The sequence below is a fragment of the Chrysemys picta genome, chromosome 12 (assembly GCF_011386835.1).
Source record: "Chrysemys picta bellii isolate R12L10 chromosome 12, ASM1138683v2, whole genome shotgun sequence".
In the NCBI taxonomy this organism is placed as follows: Eukaryota; Metazoa; Chordata; order Testudines; family Emydidae; genus Chrysemys; species Chrysemys picta.
In genome coordinates this window covers 31,703,339-31,711,005 of record NC_088802.1, presented here as the reverse complement: position 1 = coordinate 31,711,005, position 7,667 = coordinate 31,703,339, and positions in this window count along the sequence as shown.

Here is a 7,667-nt window from a genome sequence, read left to right as displayed (position 1 = left end):
CAGAGGGGGGAATTGAACCTGGGTCTTCCACATCCCAGGCAAGTGCTTTAACCACTGGGTTACAAGTTACGTACTACTGTCTCCTTCTTTGGAGGCCAGGCTTTGAATGGGACTTCATCTGTGGGCAGGCTCTGAGCATCCCTGCCGGATCGGGCCCCACATGTGACTTAGGCAGACGAACGCCTGTCTTCCTTGGTTTGAGAGTCACTCTGGAGCTTAGGTGGGAGACATGCACCCAGATGCCTAGTGGGAGGCAGCCATGTGCATGCTCAGAGGCAGAAACTTAGGTGCTGAGAGAACTTTTCCCCTGAAAATGTAGGTGCTGAGTGAGTTTAGGCTCCCACAGGGATCAGCAGTTTTGTGGATTATAGTGGAGCCTAAAACTGTGACTAGGCACCTAAACAGGAGACTTAGGGTATGGCTTCATTTTGAAACGCTTCAGTATAGATGCTACCTATGCTGATGGGAGGGAGAGGGTCTCCCGTTGGTGTAGGTAATCTGTCTCCCTGAAATATGGCAGCTAGGGTGACAGAAGAATTCTTCCATTGACCTAGCGCTGTCTACACTGGGGGTTAGGTTGGTTTAACTATGCTGCTCAGGGGTGTGGATTTTTCACACCCCTGATCAACGAAGTTAAGTCTACTTAATTTTCTAGTGTAGACGGGGCTTTAGGCACTTAAATCTGGGATTTAGGCATCTAAGTACCTTTGTGCATTGGGGCCTAAGGCTGGTCTACACTACAAAATAAGGTCAGTATAACTGTCGCACAGGGTGTGAAAAATCCACATCCCTGAATGGTGTAGTTAAGTTGACCTAAGTCCCTGTGCAGACAGTGCTAGGTCGACAAGAATTCTTCTGTCAACCTAGCTACAGTCTCTTGGGGAGGTGGAGTACCTACACTGATGGGAGAATCCCTCCCATTGGCATAGGTAGTGTCAACACTGAAGTGCTATCGCGGTGCGTCACGGGGCCAGTACACCCAGTCACCCTGGGGGTGGGGCAAGGGTGTGTTAGCCCCACGGTGAAGCCAATGGGGTTGCGCCCAGCCTCAGGGTTGCTTAGTCCAATGGTTAGAGTCAACACAACCCCCATCAGACGCAGGGTAGAGCAGCCTCGCAGCCGGGGTCAACACAGCCCCCCTCACAACACTACCCCTATGACAACTGCATGGAAGAAGCGTCTGTATTGAGAGATTATTACTTGGGGTGCCAGTCTCCTCTGAAAGAGAAAAGCTTGGAAACTGTGGGCCCTCACCCCTTTCTCTCTTCCTTCCTTGTGGTTCTTATGTTCCGATATTGTGTCTAGTTTCACATTAGACTGTAAGTTCTTTGGGGCAAAGTCTGTCTTTGCCTGTTGAGCACAGAGGATTGTGGAGTGGGAAGGGCAGCAGATTGGGGTACAAAAGCATGAGATTCAATTTCTAGCTCAGCCAGAGGCTCTGTCTGTGACTTGATTAAATCAGGTACGCTATCCTAAGCCTTGGTTTGCAGCTGTAAAATGGGGCTAGTTTGTTACTACCTTTCTGGGGGTTTGTGAGGATAAAAGCTGTGATGATAATCTATCTTGATTTTCTACATAGCACAAGTTCTAGAACCTCACCCACTGGTTTCTGCCTCAGGCTTGTAACTTCTGGTTGAGCTACAGCATGTATTTTAGAAAGATAATGAAAACTGCTTCATTTAAAGATGTTAAGAGATGGAGAATCCATCACATCCCAAGATAAATTGCTCCAATGATTCATTGCCCTTCCTGTTTCAAATTTGCACCAGGGATGAGCACCACCATGTTGTGCAATGGACACTTGACAAAATTACCGGACTTAGTGATGGACATTGGGGGGGGGGGGGGAGGGAGCAGGATGGGGCTCTGGGCTGAGGCAGGGGGGTTGGGGTGTGGGAGAGGGTACAGGCTGTGGGTTCTGGAGTGGGGCCAGAAATGAGGGGTTCAGGGTGCAAACAGGAGTGAGGGCTCCAGCTGGGGGTGCAAGCTCTAGTGTGGTGCTGCGGATGAGGGATTTGGGTGCAGGAGGGGGCTCCAGGCTGGGGCTGAAGGGTTCAGAGTGTGGGAGGGGGCTCCGGGCTGGAGTTGGGGTGTGTGGGGGGGTGTGAGGGCTCCAGCTGGGGGTGCAGACTCTGGGGTGGGGCTGGGAATGAAGGGTTTGGGGTGTAGGAGGATGCTCCAGGCTGGGACCAAGGGGTTCGGAGGGTGGGAGGGGTGTGACGGAGCAGGGAGCAGGGCAGATTTGACCTGGGAATGTTGCAGGGGGGTTGCAGTGGGGATGTGGGACTTCCCTTGAAGGAAGCTACCTGAGCTGTAACCTGAGCCAGGAACGGGGGTGGGGAGAATTAACACCTTCTGCCCGGGAGACTGAACAAAGGAGAGGAGCAGCGGGAGGAGTTTTGAGTTAGTTTCGGTTTGGGCTGGGTGGTGCAACGCAGGGAACCCCAAGCTGGGGTCTAAGCTCCCTGAACCTCCCAGAGGGACCTAATTGAGGGGGTCTGGTCATACCTACACGCTCTGCTTGAGACTGTGTTCCTGTCCTTAAATAAACCTTCTGCTTTACTGGCTGGTTGAGAGTCGCAGTGAATCTCGGGAAGAGGGGTGCAGGGCCCTAACTCCCCCACAATCCGCAACAACTGGTGGCAGAGGTGGGATCTACTGCACCCCGTGGACGGCGCTTCCTGCAGTAAGTGACTGGGGAGCAGTAAAACGAAGGGGGATTGACGGGGACCAGGCCTGCTGAAGAGTGGGAGAGAGACGGTTATTACCCCTGGGAGTGTGTGACCAGCGAGAAGGACTTTTGCAGTAACAGGGTCCCCCGGGGGGATCGCAGCGAGTGGTCCCAGGGGCGGAGGAGTCTGCAGCTCGACCCTGGCAGAGAGGCGGTGACCTCGAGAAGGGCTGGCACACTAGGGGTCCCCCTGGGAACTGTGGGGAGCTGTGAGCACACAGGCCAGTGAGTGGCCAGCAGGAAGATGTATGCCAAGCGGCTTAAGAGCGACCTGGTGGAGCTGTGCAAGCAGAGGCGGCTGCGCATTGGGAGGCTCACCAAAGAACAGCTCATTGCCCAGCTGGAGGCGGAAGATCGCGCGAATGAACTGATCCTTGTGTCTCAGGGAAGCAGCCTGGCAAATGCAGCGCAGGCACCAGTGTCTGTCCCAGCTGGGAGTGGTCAGCCGGCTGCTGAGGGCTTCCCGAGACCCCTCCTTCCTATGCCTAGGGGAAGGGTGGGGAGGAGCCCAGCAAATACCGAAGGCGCCGTGACCCTCCCGTCCAGCAGGGGATCCCCCCGGCGAAGCCCGCCGGCCAGCAGAGGATCCTCCCGGCGACGTTCGGCATCTGTGGAGCGGAATTGGCTGGAATGGGAGAAAGAGCTAAAACTGAGAGAGCTGGAGGATCGTGAACGACAGAGACAGCATGAACGGGAGGAGAAAGAGAGACAGCATCAGCGTGAAGAGAGACAGAGACAGCATGAACGGGAGGAGAATGAGAGACAGCATCAGCATGACCTGGAACTGGCGAGATTGAAGGGCAGCGAACCCCCGGCTGCGGTGAGTGAGGGGGGACCCAGGACTGCACGGAGCTTTGATAAGTGCATCATGGCCCCATACAAGGAGGGGGAGGACATGGATGACTTCCTGGAGGCCTTTGAGACGGCCTGCGAGCTGCACCGGGTTGATCCCACGGACAGACTCCGGGTCCTTACCCCCTTACTGGACCCCAAAGCCGTGGCATTGTACCGCCAACTGGGAGAGGCAGAGAAAGGGGACTACAAACTATTCAAAAAGGCCCTGCTACGTGAGTTTGGGCTGACTCCTGAGATGTACCGGGAAAGGTTCCGGAGTCAAGATAAAACCCCTGAGATCTCATATCTGCAACTAGCCGTCCGCATGGAAAGATACGCCAGCAAGTGGGCTGGTGGGGCCCAGATGAAGGAGGACCTGATTAAACTGCTGGTACTGGAGCAACTGTATGAGCGGTGCCCATCCGACCTGAGGGTGTGGTTGGTGGACAGAAAGCCAGAGAACCCGCGACACGCCGGGCAGCTGGCTGATGAGTTTGTAAAGAGCCGGTCAGGGGGTGGCAGGGAGGAGCCCCAAAGGAACAGGCCCGCCGCGATGCAGAGAGAGAGTCACCCTGGGACCTCCCAAAGGGGGAATATGGGGAATCCCCTCCCACAGGGAATGCCCAGCATCAGGGACAACCGACCGGCTCGAGGGGACCCACGGGACCTGAGCTGCTATTACTGCGGCCGAAGAGGCCACGTTCGGGCCCAGTGCCCCAAGCTCAAGGACAGACTGAGCAGACTGAACCCGCACCGGGTTAACTTGGTAGAGGCCCAGACGGACGAGGGGCAGGCTTCCCACGCAAGAGGGGCTGGCAGCTTATCAACTGCTCAAGAGAGAGAAGGGCCCCCGGCCAGCTCCTCTGGGGGGCCAGATGCTCCGGATTCAAAGTTCTCTGTTTACAGGGTTGGCGCGGGGCTGTCCCTGCGGAGCGAGTGCCTTGTTCCCCTGGAGGTGGATGGGAAGAAAGTTTATGGATACTGGGACACGGGCGCAGAGGTGACACTGGCCCGGCCCGAAGTGGTGGCCCCAGATCGGGTGGTGCCCAACACCTTCCTGACCCTGACCGGGGTGGGCGGGACCCCATTCAAGGTTCCCGTAGCGAGGGTACACCTGAAATGGGGGGCCAAGGAGGGCCCCAAGGACGTGGGAGTGCACCACCATTTGCCCACTGAGGTGTTGATGGGGGGGGACCTAGAGGACTGGCCAAGCAGCCCCCAGACCGCCTTAGTCGTGACCCGTAGCCAGAGCCGGCGAGGGGCACTACGCCCTGACCTCGGGAAGGATGTCCCACCGGAGGCACCGAACCCTTCCCGGGTGGGGAGGGAACACCCAAGGACAGGCCGCGGGGTGGCTGGGGCTTCCGACCCAGCCGACGAGAGGGAGCAGGTCCCCATCCCTTCCCCAGCCGCCGAGTTCCAGGCCGAGTTGCAGAAGGACCCCTCCCTGCGGAAGCTAAGGGGCCTGGCTGACCTCAGTGTGGTACAGACCATGAGGAGAGGATGCAAGGAGAGGTTCCTGTGGGAGAAGGGGTTCCTGTACCGAGAGTGGGCTCCCCCGGGGGAAGTGGAGTCGTGGGGGATCAGGAGGCAGCTGGTGGTTCCCCAGAAGTTTCGCCACAAGCTACTGTACCTGGCCCATGACATCCCTCTCGCAGGGCACCAGGGGATCCGGCGCACCAGGCAGAGGCTGCTACAGAACTTTTACTGGCCCGGGGTCTTCACCAACGTCCGGCAGTACTGCCGATCCTGTGACCCCTGCCAGAGGGTGGGGAAGGCCCGGGACAAGGGGAAGGCAGCATTGAGACCTTTGCCCATCATAGAGGAGCCTTTCCAGAAGGTGACCATGGACATAGTGGGACCTCTCAGCAAGACGACCCGGTCTGGGAAGAAATACATCCTGGTGGTGGTAGATTTCGCCACCCGCTACCCCGAGGCAGTGCCCTTATCATCCATTGAAGCAGACACTGTGGCGGATGTGCTGCTGACCATTTTCAGCCGAGTGGGGTTCCCCAAGGAAGTCTTGACGGACCAAGGGTCCAACTTCATGTCGGCCCTACTCCGGTGCTTGTGGGAGAGATGTGGGGTCCGGCACAACTGGGCCTCAGCATATCACCCCCAATCCAACGGGCTGGTGGAGAGGTTCAATGGGACGCTAAAAATGATGCTGAAAACATTTATGAATCAGCACCCGCAGGACTGGGACAAGTACTTACCTCACCTGCTGTTTGCGTACAGGGAGGTACCCCAGGAGTCTACCGGGTTTTCGCCTTTCGAACTGCTATATGGAAGGCGGGTAAGGGGGCCCCTGGACCTGATGAGAGACGAATGGGAGGGGAAGGCCACTCCTGATGGAGAGTCGGTGGTGGAGTATGTCCTGACCTTCCGGGAACGACTTGCCGAGCTCATGGGCCTGGCCAGGGAGAATCTGGCCAGAGCCCAGAGGAAGCAGAAGGTCTGGTATGACCGCACAGCACGGGCCCGCGCCTTCGCCACTGGGGATCAGGTGATGGTCCTCATCCCCGTGAGGAAAAACAAACTCCAGGCCGCCTGGGAAGGGCCCTTCAAGGTTGTCAAGCAACTAAACGAGGTAAACTATGTGGTGGAGCTGTCGAACTGGGCACACCACCACCGGGTGTACCATGTGAATATGATGAAGCCATATTATGACAGGGGGAATATGGTGTTGGCCGTGTGTGGACAGTGGGAGGGGCAGGGAGATGACCCTTTAGTAGATCTATTCCCTGGGACAAGAGTTGGCTTCCCCCTGGAAGCAATTCCCCTCTCTGATCGGCTAACCCCTGCCCAGCGAGCTGAGATCGGAGGGGTGCTGCATCTGTACCAGCAGCTGTTTTCCAACCAGCCTGGACGCACTAATCTGACTGTCCACCGGGTGCAGACAGGATCGCACCCGCCTATAAAATGCTCCCCCTTCCGAGCCACAGGGAAAACTGCTCAGGACCTGGAAAGAGAGGTCAATGACATGCTGGCTTTGGGGGTGATCCAGCCGTCTTCCAGCCCTTGGGCCTCGCCGGTGGTGCTGGTCCCCAAAAAGGACGGGTCGATCCGGTTCTGTGTGGACTATCGGAAGCTCAATGCCATCACTGTAGCTGATGCCTACCCCATGCCCAGGCCGGACGAGCTCCTAGACAAGCTGGGAGGTGCTCGGTACCTTACCACCATGGATCTTACAAAGGGCTATTGGCAAGTGCTGCTGGATGCAGATGCCAGGCTGAAATCGGCCTTTGTCACCCCTCTGGGGCTCTATGAGTTCCTGACCCTGCCCTTCGGCCTCAAGGGAGCGCCGGCCACCTTCCAGCGCCTGGTGGATCAGCTACTGAGGGGGATGGAGAGTTTTGCCGTGGCGTATATCGATGACATCTGTGTCTTTAGCCAGACCTGGGAGGACCACATATCCCAGGTTAGACAAGTGCTGGACCGACTCCAGAAGGCTGGGCTGACTGTAAAACCGGAGAAGTGCAAGGTGGGGATGGCTGAGGTATCCTACCTAGGCCACCGGGTGGGAAGCGGCTGCCTAAAGCCGGAACCAGCCAAAGTGGAGGTGATCAGAGACTGGCCCGCTCCTCAAACCAAAAAGCAGGTCCAAGCCTTTATTGGGATGGCAGGGTACTATCGGAGGTTCGTGCCCCACTTTAGCGCCATAGCCGCCCCCATCACTGAGCTGTGCAAGAAGGGGAAGCCAGACAAAGTGGTCTGGACCGAGGAGTGCCAGGAGGCTCTCCGGGCGCTGAAGGAGGCTCTGGTCAGTGGCCCAGTTCTGGCAAACCCAGACTTTGACAAGCCCTTTATGGTGTTCACCGACGCCTCAGACACAGGACTGGGGGCGGTGTTAATGCAGGAGGATGAAAAGGGGGAGAGACACCCCATCGTGTACCTGAGCAAGAAGTTGCTACCCCGGGAGCAGAACTACGCGGCCATCGAGAAGGAATGCCTGGCCATGGTGTGGGCCCTCAAGAAACTAGAGCCATATCTCTTTGGGCGTCACTTCACCGTGCACACCGACCACTCTCCCCTGACCTGGCTGCACCAGATGAAAGGAGCCAACGCCAAGCTCCTGAGATGGAGCCTGCTCCTGCAGGAT